Below are 16,192 nucleotides of genomic sequence, written 5' to 3'. Positions count from 1 at the left end.
AAAGTAATCAAAAATTGAAAGTGAAACATTCACCACTGCATGCACATCAAACACTATAAAATTCAAACCATTTTATAGTAAAAACTATGAATAGACAAGTTATCTAAAATAGCTGAATTAAATACAATAAAATCAAGTCAATAGTTTTAAGCCCTACCAAGGGATTTTAACTTTAAAACAGATGCTATACAACACATGTCATTCAGGCCAAAAGGACCTGAAGCATGTAATTTGATCTGCCATAAAAGTTCCTTAACTTCAGGAGTGTTTTTTTCCATGGACCACCCCTAGGATTTTGCTTAACAATATCTAACCCAAAAAATCTAAAACTATGTCCTTTGTGGGAAAGGATGTGTTTGCCTAATGCATTAGTTAATACATACTTCTTAATTGCATAAGAATGTTCGTATATACATTCCTTAAATGTTCTTTCCATTTTGTCTATATAAAACATTGAGCAAAATTGACAAATAGCACCATAAATAACACCTTTTGAACAAGAATTAATATAAACACATGATTTAACAAAAATGAAACCTTTGATGTTAACTCGGTTCCCTTCATAAATGAAAGAACATTGCAGGCATCTTCCACATTCAGAAGTACCTACTCTAACACTGTTGTGCATAGAGTTACCAGATGCTATGTCAGTTGTATCATCTACTCATTTTATGCCATTTTTAATATACCAGTTTTTAAGGTACACAATTGTTGGACTGATACCTAATGAATCCTTGTTAATCCATCCCATATCGAAAATTTTCCAGTTTCTCCTAAAAACAGCGGAGGCAGCATCAATGTCACCATTGAATTTGAGTACTAGACTAGTACTGCACTTACAGTTATATGCTTTAACTGGTTTCACCAAACTGTCTTTTGTGCCTAACAAACAGAAGGACACCTACTGATCTTCTACGGTGGACCTCATTAAAGGTGTTAGAAAGGAAATCCATAGGGTAACCCCTTCTAATAAACATGGATCTCAACTTGACACATTCTAAAACAAATCTGTAGTAGAGATCATCTGGCACAGTATAACTAACTGTCCCTTATCTAAGTCTTTATTTGGTAATGAGGATGGCAACTATTGTAGTACAGCAAAGTGTTAGAATAGGTAGACTTTTGATAAACATTAGAGGCAAATTTCTGAATTTCTCATTATCAAAGTCTTTAATAATCTGTACATCAAAATAGTTTAGTGAACTCATCAAAGAGTTAATCGTGAATTTGAGAAAATCAGTTGTGCTATTAATCTATGAAAAAAAAAACTCAATTAAGTGCTGCTCGGTGTCTTGCCAAAAGATAACTAGGTCATTCAGGTATTTGCCATACAGAGACCAGGAATGCCAGAAAAAGGAAAATGTGCTTCCATTGTGCCATGACAATGTTTCACAAAAACTGGGGCACAGGTGGCCCCCATCATGACACCTGTCTTCTGTTAGTAAATCATGCCTTCAAAATAGATATTAAAGTTGTTGATCAAAATGAATTACATGAAAGTACATAACACATTAACTAAGTTAGTGTCCAATGTTTTATCATTAATTAAAAAATCATGAAACCATGTTAGACCTAATTCATGGGGAATTACAGTAAAAAAAGGTCTTTGATGGCTATTGTCACTAAAAGTATTTAATCAGAATAGAATTCCTGTCTAATGCTCTTTAAAAAATCCCACAAATCGTTATAGATATGTTTCTCCGGGTCAAGCGCGTTCTTTAACTTAACATCAACAAATGTTACTGTTCCACAAGTTTTAGATCCCTTAGCATCAACTATAAGTCAAAGTGTGTGTGTGTGTGTGGGGGGGGGGGGTCTGTCAATTTTTTTGTGAATTTTAAGAATAGCAAAGACACCTGGCATTCTAGAAAAAACAACATTCACAAATTAATAATCAAGCAGAGAAATAAGTTCCTGCATCTTATATCATTAAGAATTAAATATATTTTCTTATTTTTTTAGAAAAACTTTTTATTAGATTTTAACTAATATATTTAATTAACTAATTATATATTAAATATATTAATTAACTGTATGTAATTTGGACCCTCTCCCAATGTGTTTTGTTTTATTAATAATATTGAAAATTCAATTAATTTTGGGATAAGATCTCTTAACCTTGGTTCCATTAACTTAATTTTACCTCCTACATATTCTCTGTAGGATTGAACATCCAACCATATATATTTGCTTAAATCATATTTACTTATGATAAAATCAACAGAATGCAGCTTTTCAGTATTCATTAATTGAAACCAAAATATCAGATTTTTTTTCTTTAAATGTAATCATTGTGCCTAACTTTAAAGTGAAAATATAGTTTTGAATGTATGGTATAGGGAAAAGAAGAAGAATCCATGCCATATATGATGTATTTATATAAATTAAGTTTCTAAAGGTTTTTAATATAGTAGAAATAAAATAAAAATAAGTTGGCTGGTGACTCCTTTCTAGAAAGTAATCTTTCAGCTAACAATGTAAACTATTGTGTAGTACAAGATTATGATTAGAGTTTATGTTATGTTTACATTTTATGAAAAGGCATCCTAGAAACTCTTTTTACCTGGTTGTATAAATATTATTTACCCAGAGAGATACTGTTTTTATAATTGATGATAAAGAATATAATTCTAGATATATGCCACTTGAAGCTGATTTCTAGAGACTTCTTTATACTGATCTGTCAACAGCAGGGTTTCCATTCGTATATTATAATATAAACTATTCATAACTAACAGACCACCCCCTTTATCTGGTTTCAGTAATTTGATTTTCTTATTCATACAAAAGTTTTTAAAACATAGGGTCATATAATCATAGGAGATTACTAGGCTATTGACCCGGAGGTCATTTTAAGCCTAGCCATTTCAACCCAATGTAATACCGTAGAGGTACTAGTCAGTACACGAGACTGCACTTAGTGATGACTGCCCATGTCCAGGACGGTTGTGGGCATTATCCCTGGTAAGAATTTATGGTGCCCCATCCACTCAGGTTCCTCTTGAACAGTGTCATAGAGGTGGTCTGTTTCACATGAATTGGTAGCCTGTTCCAAAGACATGGCAGTCACTGGGAGATAAATCTGTCCCTCCAGCATGCCCTATTTAAGTCACAGGCCATAAGTCCCTGGAATGGGTAGCCTTAGACCCATTTCATTTATGGATATGCAGTAAGTTCATCAGGTTTGGGTCTTGGGGTGCTCTGTAGGCCAGGTATAAGTTTCCCTTAAGCAGTCTATATAATACAGAGTAAAGTGACAGGGATTTTAGTCAGTCCATGTAAAGCACATGCTGGAGTCCCTTAATCTTCTCTGTTTGAAATCTCTGAGGTCTTTCTAATTGCTGTAGATGCTTAGTATGGTACATACTGAATGTGGTGTTTTACTCAATTATGGGCCAGATAAGCGCTGAGTATAGAGGGTTTATAACTTCTTTCTCGAGGCAATGTCTTTACTAATCAAGTGAGCTGCATGGAAAGCTTTCCTTACAATGTTAGACACGTGGTGGTTGAAGTTAAGGTCACAGTCAATCTGTGATCCCAGGTCCCTTACCACTTTATGGGTATTTAGGGTATTGTTATTGATGTGATAGTGTGAAGGGACATTGTTTGTGCTGAAGGGAATGATGATGCATTTCTTTGCATTCAGTCTGAGACCATGACTAATACACGAGTTGTTGGTCTGTGTGAGACCATCATGGAGTATACTGACATCATTTGGGGATTCAATGATTGCACCTAGTTTGCAGTCATCTGCAAACTTGGTTAGCCACAACCCTTCAATTCTGACCTGAACTTCTGAGAAGTATATACCAAACCATAGGGGGCCCAGCACTGACCCCTATGGCATCCCGCTGGTAACAGGTCTGCTGAATGATGTGGAATCGTCCACTTTGATAGTATGTGTGTGTGTGTGTGTGTGTGTGTGTGTGTGTGTGTGCGTGTGTGTATGTGTGTGGTATGTGAGCCAGTTGGCTTACATTCAGTTTGCTAAGTTTATCGGTCATGCCCAAACGTGCCCTGAATCCCACAGTCTTGGCCACTGTGCAGGTCACATTCTAGAGAAAAACGGTAGCCCTCTGACAATCACACATATTGCTGCTGTTGACGTGATGTGCATCTTTGGGCAACTCATTAGTGTATACATATGTGGTGCCATCACTGCATAATGAGAGACTACTTGGAGTGACATGATCACAGTGACTATGTACATCACTATTTTTGCTCTTCAGTGGACTTACAGAAAATAATACTACAATAATTTTCTCTAGGTCCCTGCTAATGTTACTAACCTACCAACTCATGCTCCCTGCCCTACACAGGTAGTTACACAAGTGTACAAAATTGACTGAGCCTCATAGTGCATTATTAGTAAATTGAACAATGCGACAAAAGTGTGATTCTGAAACATTGACTCAGACTAGGCTCATTGTCATAATGACCCAGCTAAGAGCATTGAAGTTGTGTGATTAATACAGCCAAAACCATCCCTATGCTTATTACACTACAGAAGACTGCATGGACTAAACCTGTAAAGTTCATATCCCCAAGGGAAAGCTGAATGTCTACAAGCTATAAAGAATCAAAGAGAGGTAAATGAATTAGAAGTGGTATTATTTTCACATTCAGTGTACTACATATGCTTTAATTGTGTGCTATTTTAGGAGCTACATGAAAGTTTAATAATGGAGGGGTAAATATAATGGATGTTAAGTGGCAGCAATGTTGCTTACTATGTGGGGAAGTGTAAACAGTGGCAGGGTTTAATGTTAGAGCAGGACACGTGGATTTGGGGTAAGGTGGCAAGATCCACAATGAACTGTGTGTTTCCCACTCAGTGTTGATTTCCAAGTTTTGGGAGGTGTTCTGTTTAATGCTAAGTATCTCATACATGTAACTGTATATATATATTTTTGCAGGGGGACAAGCCCACACATTCAAGTGTATCTACACACAAACACGTATGTATGCATGCATGAACAAATGTGTGCTCATATTCAGAAATGCACATTCATACACAAACCTTCCCACACTCAAATGGAAACTTAGGACAAATTTAACATTGTCAGTTTGCATTACAACATGCCTTCAGTATGTATGAGCAAAACAAGAAAAGCTGACAAAATCCCAGAAAAACACATGGATCTTCATACATTTGTCTAGAGAAACATGATGGCTTAGCAATAATATTTCTGTCTCAGAGCTTCAGGGCCCAGTTTTCATGATGTATTTGGAGTTTTCTGTTTTATCCTTCATATCTGCCTGTATTTTCTCCATAAATTCCACTTTCCCCTGCCCTCCCAAAAGTACACTGTATAACAGATTACACTATGGGCAGGATTCACGAAGGCTTGCACGGAGTTAAGAGACGTGCAACACTCCATGCAAGCCTCGCGATCCAGGAACAGCCCTCGACTCCGTGTAAGAGAGCAGCTAAAACGTCTCTTACACGAACTGGGCGTGGACATGCTAAATACCTCACTTGCATCCAAAAGGTATGCAAATGAGGTATATTAGCGATCCACGAAGCAGAAATCAGTCCGTGTAAGAGATGTTTTAGCTGCAGAAATGTACTCAGTTGACAACTGAGTACGTTTCTGCAAATTCCACAACAGAGCCATGTCAGCTCCAAAAAAAGGGTGCATATGACTCAGACAGTATGCCAATGGCCAAATATGTGGCCATTGGCAATATAACCCGATGCCAAAATAATAAAAATATAATTTTTTTTTTCGGCGATGTTTAAACCCAGCGCAGCCCTGCGCAAATGGGCTGCGCTGTATAAAACATGAAAATGAAGGTTATAAACCCACAAATGTGGGTTTCATGCAACACATGGAATGACAATGCAGGGACCAGCAGACCAAAAACAACATGGCCACTGTGCAGTGGTTGCTAAGGGGGGAAGCTGAGTCTAAGACATGTAACTAAGCATTAGTAGGCAATCTCAAGTAAATGAGGGTTAGGATACTGAATCTCACAGTCACATAGCAAATGAGCACAGTCTGAGTAGTGTAAGAGATACATAAGGGGGAGGAATAGAGTAGGAGATAGGTGACATCACAGGGGGAATGGTAGAAAGAAATGCAGTTCATTGGAGGCCAGTGTAACATGACAGATGACAGGCACAGATCATGGAAAGAGGTGTGCCACTAGATAAGTCATGGAAAGTCAAGAAATGGAAGGTATACACTGTTACCTACACCAAAGTTTCTTGCTGGGCGTGCATGCGCATGTGTACGCGCCATGAAGTGCGAGTAGGGCAGTGTGCGTGCGTGTAAGGCAGACTGAGCATGTGGGAGCGTGTTGGGAGATGTTTAACACTGTTTGCGCGGGTGTGCGCGCGTGTAGGGCAGGCTGAGTATGTTGGAGGCTGTTGGCAGATGTGTAACAATGTTTGCGCGGGTGTATGCATGTTTTAACCCAAATAAGTAGATTCTGAACTGTGTAAGCACGTGTGCGCGCGTGTAAGCCACTGTGAGCATGTTTCTGATGCTATGCACGTTGCTCCCACCTGAGGAAACAGAGAGGGAAAAGGAAGCAACAGAATTAATAGGAAGCTAGCAGGGATAACTGCTGAAGCTAGCAGGTGAAAACAATTAGAAGCAGGCAATTACACAGGCAGAATAGTAGCCCAGCCCAGCACTTAAAACTCTGCAAACAGTAGTGCAGGATGTTTCCCTTAAGAGACACTGCAAGACAGGAGTAAGCTAATAGAAGTGAAAACTGAAAAAGCTGAACTCAGAGCAGAAATGTTAGGGGCTACATGTGGGGGAAAAGAAATATTGTCAAGGGTCAGATGGTGAGGGTGGTTAGAATGTGTTCAAGGATAGATTTAGTGGAAAGAGAAATTAATAAGGTAACTAATATGTTTGTGGAAAGGGGGTACCCTTTAGTGTTTGTAAATAACATTAGGGATGAAGTTTTGGCCTTATGGAATGTTAAATATATGGCATTATTAGGTGTTGGGATTGAGGAAGACAATATTAGACCTAAGGAAATTCAAGACTTTTCCCAATCTATGTTCATAACTTATGGGGAAACGGCTAAAGAAGTTAAGAAGATTATATCAAAAAATTGGTCCATGTTTAAATGTAATCAAGATATTTATAAATATATAGGTTCTGAACCCATGTTTACTTACAAAGTAGACAAAAATTTAAAATTCATGTTAGATAATAAGACAACACACTTGGGTGGCACTAAGTTTGGGACGTATAAATGCAGATGCTGTGAACAATGCTCATATATTAATGAAAAGGCACAGTTTTCACTGGCACCTTATGACATACCTATCAAATTAATGTATGGTTCCTGTACATCTAAGGGATTAGTATATTTGGCTACGTGCAAGGGCTGCACTTGTTTTTACATAGGAAAAACAGAGAGAAAATTAAATCGTAGAATTTATGAGCATTGCTACTGTATTTCAAAAAAGGAAGAAAAAAATGCTCTTAGTAAGCATATCATAACTAACCCCACACACAGGTTTATTTTTGGGATCCTAGAGATAGTCAAGATGGATCCAAGAGGGGGAGATTGGAAAAATAAATTACTTCAAGCAGAATCTAAATGGCAATTTAAACTGAATGCAACATTTTTTCCAGGTTTGAATGAGGCTATAAGTATCAAACCTGAACTCACGTATAGAGCTAATATGCTTTGAATTTATATTTTTACATACTTTTTTACATTTTTTAATGTATATATTAACATTAAGGAATATGGAATCTTGTTTCATTTGAAAATGTATAACACAAAATAGTTTTTTATGAATTTTAAACATATATAAGGTATTTGGAGTGATCTAATGAATATTCATTAGATGTGTTGTCACATGTCTAAAGGATTTCCTATAAAAAGTAAGGCTTTTAAATTAATTTTGTAGATCTGTTGAAGTCTGTATGACGAAAGCGCTTATCTATGTGGATTAAATAAACATTTATTGTATTTCTGTGGACTAGTTATTGGCATTCAGCAGTGTATTTGGTTCCTGGTTTTCAAACTGCTGGTGGCTTTTTTTCGTGTATGGTATGTGCTATGCTACATAATATGACCTTGCGAAAACAGCTGCAGCAGGACCAGCATAGGGCCGGGCCAAACAGCCCCCCACCATTGCCAAGGCCATCACAGGCAGAGCGTGACTCGGAGGAGGAACAACCTGAGCCTGCCCCAGTAGGCAGAAGGAGGCGTGCCCAGTATGCCCTGGCCTTGGCAAAGAGGCAACGCATAGCACATACACTGGCTCAGTAGGAACCCTGGGAATGATACCCCCTCTGACTCACTCAAATAATAACATGGATGCCTAAAATGACATGACCTGCTCACAAACATGTACAGGGAAGTGCAATATGCATCCGACAGAGGCAGCCCTGCAGCACCACCTGAGGCATGAATGCCATGTGTTAAGTAATGTAACACCATGTACTATATGCACACCTGAGCACCCTGACTAACATCCACCCTCACCAAGCATGAAGCCACAAAATGACGATGGGATGATCAAGTGCAATAACTGGCTGAAGTAATGCAGTTAGTCAAAGGGGAGCCAATGTGTTTCAGGCTGGGAAGACATGCGGAGCTTGACATGATGCACCACCTGCTAGGGTGGCGTGCACCTATCATGCCATGCCCCATGGATACTGGCAAAGGCTGTCAGTACCCACAGCATGCCCTGAATAGGTAAGTCTCAAAACACAAACCCACCTTCATAGGTTCTACAAGGGATAGGAACCTAGATGTAATGCTACCCAATGACAGATGTATAAACAGCAAGATGTGTGCAGTGTAAACGCACACAGTATGGAGAATGTAGATACGAGTCCTGTAATAGAGAACTGGGTCAAGGCTCACATCAGCACCCTAACACTACCAGGTCACACCTCATACTGTGCTGTACAGCCGCAAAACATGGAACAAGCTACAAAAGGAGGGTGACTAGCAAAAAATGGCAAGGATAACTACACCCCCATGTTGGTACCACAACAAGAAGCAGCATGGATTAGCCATGGTCAAATACCAATGGCTAAAACCGCCTCCCAGTATATAGCCTGCTGCAGACTACTGTCCTAATACCAGGAACTGCACCTGGCCTATGTCGGAATACATGAATATATCAAGCCCCCCAAACCACATTATATTGCTTGACTGAAAATACCCAGACATACACTGGGAGCATTATACTAGCACCAACACAGTAGGAGAAAATTACCCAGATTCCATAAACCAAAATGCCCAGGAACAATGTACCACTCCCACAAGAGGGGTAAGCATACTGGATGTGATAATCAGTAACATGTGTACTGGATGGCAAGATGAGAAGTGTACCCCTCACTGGTACGACCAGACCATAGAGTAATCACACTGGATATACACATCCTGACCCCAGTCCCTGGCCAGAATACCACAGTGAAAAACATGTGTAAAGCATAGGTTGCAGCCCTCAAAACCGATGTTGAATCCACAAAAGGCAATGTGCAAGTGCAGAATATGGGACACACCACAGAACATGTTATGCAGGCATTCCATGAACACAGCCAGGAATGGTTGGAGTATGCAATCACAAATAACAACAACACACAATGCCATACACGCAGGCATCTGGCATGCTGGACTCCAGCCATTACCAAACCATGCAAGAGAATGAGGAAGCTACCACATGATAGAGCAAACATAAAAAGGGAAGTAATCACTGACCAGTAGTATGGCAATAACATATGTCCACACATACAATCCATTAAGTCCAGCCACAACAAGTAGAATCTGTGAATCCAGAGGCAATGTGACACCAGTCCCAAGTACACAGACAACCACAACACCCCCCAATAAATACAAATATATGTGATAGATGCATCCATGTATCCAAACCAGAGGTTGAGCTCCACCAACCCAGTACTGTTAAAACTAGTCAGGAGGAGAAGGTAACCACATACACCACAAACCCATTCCCACATAGACCTACCACAACTGTAAACCAAACACATAAACACAGACAAATATTCCTGGAGGCCTTAATTACAAACACACCACACCAACAGAAGCCTCCAAAGCAGATCACAAGCAACCACAACCTTCAAACATAGCACATGCAACGAATAGTACGCAAAGCTGGTGTGCCAAACAGTCACAGGCCAGAAGGAGAAACAACATGCCTGATACAGTCGTAATAGGTGTCTGTATAGGCAGACACACTGCTGTCCCACTCACCAGACTGAACAAGGGAAAGGGTAGAGTAAGCTGCCTGTAGGCTGCAACAAAATGCCACATAACACAAGTACGCAGGTCACTCCAAAGCAAGCAGAAATATGATGCACTCAATGTCCATGCTGGTGTGAATTACCTGAGATGTACCTCCCTGGTCAACATCAAAAGAGACGTGGATGGTCCCTCTGAGTATGTACCCCAGGGCGGTATGACACTGGCTGTGTGCAGCATCCAACCCTCACCAAGAATGATGCCACAGTACAAACACAGAATGCTCATGTTTAACAGCTGGCACAGTTACAGCTGTCAGTCCAAGAGGGTCTAATGTCTGTCTGCTTGAGATGTCAAGCATGACAAGCCATGCTGCTGTTCCAGGGATGGCTTGCAGCTGTTACCCATGTGCGTCTGGATACTGGATAAGGCCTTTGCCGCTCCATAGAGCCGTATGTAGGCAAGGCCAAAAGACTACCCACCACCCTAGAAAACATAAGTGGTAGGAAACATAAGGGTAATGCTGACCAATGCCAGATGTGTAAACTGCAATATGCATGCCCTGAGGCACTTCCCATTATGGAGAACATTGATGTCTGTGCAGTGACAGAAGCCTGCTGCAAGCCTAGTGATAGCACACCAGCACTACTAGGTTATACCACATATCATGTGTTATGGCCCCAACACCTGCACCAAAACATCAAAGGAGGGGAGTATCCATATGCAGCACAGACACCCATATTGCCAGGTAACTGACAATGCACAAAGCAGTGGAGACCACCCATGTGCACATAACTGTAGTCAAAACTGCTGTACAGTCTGTAGCATGCGACAGACCACACTCTCACACACAAGAACTCCACCCAGACATCCGAAGACACTGGACAGTATGAATGTCCCACCAAATACCAGACAAGGTACACACAAATTACCATATAGGTGTCAAACCATTATGTATGCAAGGAGTAATCAGGGACCTAGGGACACAGGTCGACATTAATCTGTCATGTGACACTCACAATGCCAATGTGGCTATGAAGATTGTTGATACTGGACACCGTATCATGAAAGGATTCACATCAACATCAACAGAGGTCACTGTGCCACTGTACTGTTCCCTTATCAGACCCATAATCTAGTACAATGACTCATATGGGATGTACCGTACGTGACACCTGCAGCGGTTTGGAAGACCTCATAGTTACCTCACCAACAGGATAAAGGGTGTGAAATATATGTCATATGCTGCCTGGCTGTAGCTGACTGCAGTCACACACTGCCTACACAGAGGCATTGTATGTCTGTTGTACAAGGCCACGTCCAACACAGGAGTAATGGACATGCTACACCACAGGAAATCAAAGCCATTGGAGCTGTGAGAGTCACAGATGTCAGCCTCAACACATAATGAAATAAGATGTGCTGGAGGGACAGATACATAACCCAGAGGCTCCCCATACCCAGAAACAGGATCCCAATCCATGGTAGGCAGAGCCCCTCACTGACACCCCTCAACAGGAATATTGCCAAGTGGATGGATGACCGTACATGTATACTGGGGGTCCTCACTGTGTCACGACCAGACAGAGGCACAGTGAAGAACTTCATAAATGGCCATAATTGAACATAGCAAGGGGTGGCGAAAGACACACACACTCTGGCTAGGCTTACTAATGGCCTAGGGTGTATAGCCTAGTATGAACCCATGAACCTATGAAGATACAAAACGTACAGAACACTAAGGATAATCACAAGGCTTACCCAACTGATGGTAGGAACCATGTTGGGCATCCACAGATATGCTCCGAATCACACAGATATTACAAACAACATACCAAACACACACACATATTGCTAACATACAACCCGTCAGGTGTAGTGCAAACACACCCCCCACCCAGAGTGCAAAATACCTATCCCAGCCAGACTGATGGTCCCCTGACATTGCAGATGCTGAGGTAACAACCATCATGTGAAAAGCAGAACACACAGCAGCAAAGGTATGTGATGGTGTCCTGTGCTGAGGCCAACATGGACTCCAAGAATAATGGAATGCCAAATCACACTACTGCCCAATGTCAGCCTTACCACAGGATATGTACCCAAAGAGCAGTGTACAACAGCAGTGGTCCATCACAACAAAGGTGTTGCCTGAATGGATACTCCAAACTACGACCCCAGGATCCTGACAAGCTTGTTCTGCACAGCTATGGAAAGGATCAGTATGTACCGCAGACAGAAGGCTATTGTGGACCTACTGATACTGGACTCTACACAGTGTGGCTGTTGTAACTGCAGAACCTGCCCCTAAACATGTCTGACCCATTTGAAGCAGTCATTAAGGTCATTGATGAGGGCAATGTGGTCCACACAGCGTAGCTGGACTGTGCACATGCTTCTAGACAATACCGTACGAGTTCAGTACGGATATGTTCAGCAGCTTAAATATATACCCCTATGTCAGTAGAGGGGTTGCAAACCAGACCAAGGACAGAACTGACATGGTCAGACATGCCGCATCCATGTCAGACTACAAAGTGGATATGAGTGGCATCCCACAAGGCCTGGTCTTGGCCCCCCCACCCCCGTTCTGTATATGTGTCCCATAGGTATAGGCCAACATGGAAGGACTGTGACTGAACATGTATGCAGAGGAGTACAAACAGCCCACCATATCCGACCCCCAGCTGACACAAGCAACCCACAAAAGGGCCACCTACAAACAGACAACTGTAGCCATAGCCATGTCAGCAAGCTAATTGCAGAACTGTGTATAGATAACCACCGTGGATATACAGTAAGTGCCCACAAATTGCCACACAGGTGTTAACCCATGAGGTACCTAACATGTAATGTGAGACCTGGGTACAAAAGGTGATAAATATCCTGCACTGGACAAACATGTGGCTGTAGTGTTCACAGAAACATGTACCATATACCCACCCAAACATGAAGGTTGGCAGATGTAGATAAGGGGAACTCACTGTGGCTCTGCAGCCATCCTCCATCAGCATCACAACTGACTACAATAGCCCCTGTGGGATATACCGCAGCAGACACCTCCATCAACTGTAAAGTCCACAACAGTACCCCACCAGGGGTAGCAAAGAGCATGAACAGATGCCATGTGTTGCCTGAGTAAACAAACTGCAGCCGCACACACCGCCATCCTTCCTAGATACAGGAAAGCTGTGCCTGATGTATGAAGCCATGTCCAACCTGGAATGAATGAACATGTTGCACCTTGTACAATCTGAATGGCAGTGAGCTATGCACATGAGAGACCTGAACCCCAGCACTGACATACATAGGACAAGCTGTACAGAATGATCCATAACACAGAAGGCACCCCCACTCTTCAGTAAACTCCTGGTACAGGTCAGCCAGAGAGCCACATATTGACACCCCTCAAGAGGAATCCTGATGAGTGTATGGGAGATGGTAGGCTAACCCTGGGTATCACTGTTATGTCAGAGGTAGACGGAGGCACAGTATACTAACCATGACATATGTCATGGCAAACTCCAGTTACAATGTGTGTCGAAGGACAAACACACCCTGTGACTAGCATCAGAAATGGCCTAGGGAACATTGCTAGTGTTTGCCAATGTCCACCCATGTTGTGGAATACACTAGCAATGTTGGACGAGCCTGGTGTAGGTAGTCCATATCTGAACATATTGCAACATGGTCATATGTGCACAACTGGCCCCTACACAGACTGTTGTGCTCACTATGAAGATGTCAAGCAGTCATAGGACGAAAGCCCAGGATACTGTCCACCACAGTGAAAGTACTGAACCAGTACACTATACGGTACTACAGTGTTAGGTCATTATGAAAGTATGTTGAGAACTGTCTGCAAAGTATCCCATGCAATCCCTGCAGGCACAGTATAATCCCTGTTGTGGCAGACACGAAGCAGTTGGCCAGTTAGTACACAACATGACACCCAACACACAACCATAAACTTGAGATATTGTTGAAGTTCACACACACCCAAATATGTGGTGGACTTCAGAGTGCAACATATGGAAAGCTCACACTGGGCATGCTCGCACACTTTGATAAATGAGGCATATGCCAGACAACATGCCATGGAAAGGCTGAACTGGGCATGCTCACACACTTAGGCCATATCTCCATTTAGCAGTTGGCCCCACATATCTGGTATTTGTACGTGTCAGTCCAGGAACCAACCACAACACAGCAATCAGCCCAGTGCACACAGTAAATGACTACAGAGACATAAGTGATATAGTGGATCGCCGACATATGCAAACATCTTCCACAGATACACAAGTTGGTCATAGGAACAGGGAATGCTATGGCAATAAAGACCTGCAAACAGTAGAACAGCACAACAAATATTGTGCATCCGACAATTGAACATATGGGTGTACAGGTCAATACTAGGCTTGTTGCCCTAGGGAATGACAGCTCAGCCAGAGTGTGCTTGGCATCTGCATCCCCAGGATAGTAGGCTACTGTGCCACTGTAAAGTAGGTCACAGAAGGCAACATGTGAGGCTAGTGAGCTGTGCCTCTGTCAAGCAGGGGCACCGTGGAGGTCCCAGGGATTGAATGTGCTAAGCCACAGCCATGTTGTCGGTGTGTGCTGTGAGAGGGTTGCTGAGGATCTCTGACAGTAGGTGTCCGTCAATAACAGACTGAGGGGAGCCCTATCTGCATTCTCTGGACGATTCCACTGTCAACACTGTGTTTTAATGAGTATGTGTGAATGAAGTGCCGTGCCGGAACTGTTCACAGATGTCCTCCCTCTGTGGGCTACAGCTCTGCAATGTATTAGCTCACTCTGTCTGTTGGATGGCTCATATATGGCTGGTGTACACCTGACAGGTGTCTTGTTGTGGAGCAGTCACGGGTATATGTGGGATAGCATGATCAATGCAAACCTTACACATGCTCATAGAATGCAATTGTCAAGGATTATGCAGAGTGGCCAGTACAGTCCCCCAGCATTGGTCCTCTGAAGTCGTCCACCCCAGTCTACACAAGTGTAGAGTCTGCTTGTGCTAAATACAGTTTGTGTGCAGTGACAACCTTGCCTGGGGGTGGAGATGGGATATGGATGTCCAGGGAAAGGTGGGTATGGTCAGATATCAACAATGGTGGTCTACGTCTGGTGTGGAACAGTGAGTACCCACGTTGCAGATGGACAGGTGCAATATGTATTCCCCCATGTGGCTGTGGTGTGTGGTTCTGCCATAGCACATGGACCCACAAATTGTAGTGGCTGTAGGGTAAAGTGGTAGAGGCCTGAGTAGTTCTCACACACAATATGCCTGTACCTGATGTTAACAACTGGAATGGTGTATGTGAACACCTGCATATCCTGGCACTGTTCCCAGGGAAGCTAAGTGTGTGTCCTGGATGTGGGTGTGGTGTTCTGGACTGATTGTGTTGTGTGTTACAGGTCCTGTGGTCCCAAAGCATGGTATAGAACATAACCTGCCAGTGCGATGTGCATATCTGACTCTGACGTAGGTGGCTGCAAATGCATATATATGCTATCCCCCACCTGACAGGTAGTACTACATGTACATACCTTTGTGGAAATAAAGATGTCAGCACCCTATAAATACTACAGGTGCAGAGCAGATGCCCAGTAATTCAGATAGTGCGCTCTGCTAATGCATCTCCCTCAAGTGTCATAATATAGTTAGGTAGGGGTTTGAATCCTGCAAATGCTCAGTGTGTGTGTGTGGGTGAGTGGGGTTTGTGTGTGTGAAAGGCTGTGAGAGGGAAATGTCCCTTTTGGCAACTGGGAAAACACACTACAGGATGCACATTCCCCTTTCTAAACACTGATGATGTCAGCACCCTATAAGTACAGCAGGAGAAGGGAAACCTCCCAGTAATGCGAATAGCATGCTCCGTTAATGCGTCCGTCTCCAGTGTCATAACATAGTTAGGTAGGGGTTTGAATCCTGTACATACTCAGTGCGTTTGGAGGGGGTTAGTGTGTGTTCAAGACTGTT

This window comes from Protopterus annectens, chromosome 3.part1, assembly GCF_019279795.1.
Source record: "Protopterus annectens isolate FY-2018-M chromosome 3.part1, PAN1.0, whole genome shotgun sequence".
NCBI classification, from domain to species: Eukaryota; Metazoa; Chordata; order Ceratodontiformes; family Protopteridae; genus Protopterus; species Protopterus annectens.
Note: the sequence above shows the minus strand (reverse complement) of the source record.